Here is an 871-nt window from a genome sequence, read left to right as displayed (position 1 = left end):
ATCTACAAAATGGAGGTGATAAGTATAGTGTGTGTGTGTGTGTGTGTGTCATCTGGTTCACTTTGCCCTGCCCCACTTTTTGGTTTTCTTGTGCCATTGAGGGTTTCCATGATTTTTTCGCCCTTTTTGTTTTCCCATTCTTGGCCTTCATGTTGTTATTTTTCTATGTCGTGTGTTCGCTTTCCCCTCCCTTTGCTTCCCTGTCTTCCCTTCCGGCTAATGTTACACGTCTTCCCTCACGTCCCACTCGCCACACCCCCCACCCCCCCGCCCCACTTTCTAGGACTAAATTCACTTAACCTTGCACTTGTTAAACTACATATGGACTTGCCTTTACGGACTGCAACCGTTCTGCTACTGTATTCATGGTGAACAGTGCTTACACGGTACCGGTGCACCCATTTTGATTTGGTCCTTTCTAATTTGCCCATCTAGTGTATTACCCCCTGGCCTCTACATAAAGCACATTCTATCTACAAAATGAGGTGATAAGTATAGGTGTGGTGTGTGGTGTGTGTGTGTGTGTGTGTGTGGTGTGGAGTGTGTGTCGTGTGTGTGTTGTGTGTGTGTGGTGTGTGTGTGTCTGTGTCTGTGTCGTGTCTGTGTCACTCTGTGTCTGTGTCCTGTGTCTGTGGGTCTGTGTGTGCAAATTGAAACGCTCCACACCAGGCATTTTGTTCGTCTTGTCTTTCACTTTGGTTGGATGGTACCTGGAGAGCTACTGGGTGTGTTGATGACTACTGTCTGTGTTTCTGCTGGTCCGTGCATGCTGCAGGTGAGGTCGACACTTATTTATCAAAGATATCCATCACTAATTTTACTTCCCACGTCAGCCACGTCCACACGTTTGGCCTTCATCTTCAGGGTATTT

Source organism: Salvelinus sp. IW2-2015, linkage group LG20 (assembly GCF_002910315.2).
Source record: "Salvelinus sp. IW2-2015 linkage group LG20, ASM291031v2, whole genome shotgun sequence".
Classification (NCBI taxonomy): Eukaryota; Metazoa; Chordata; class Actinopteri; order Salmoniformes; family Salmonidae; genus Salvelinus; species Salvelinus sp. IW2-2015.
Note: the sequence above shows the minus strand (reverse complement) of the source record.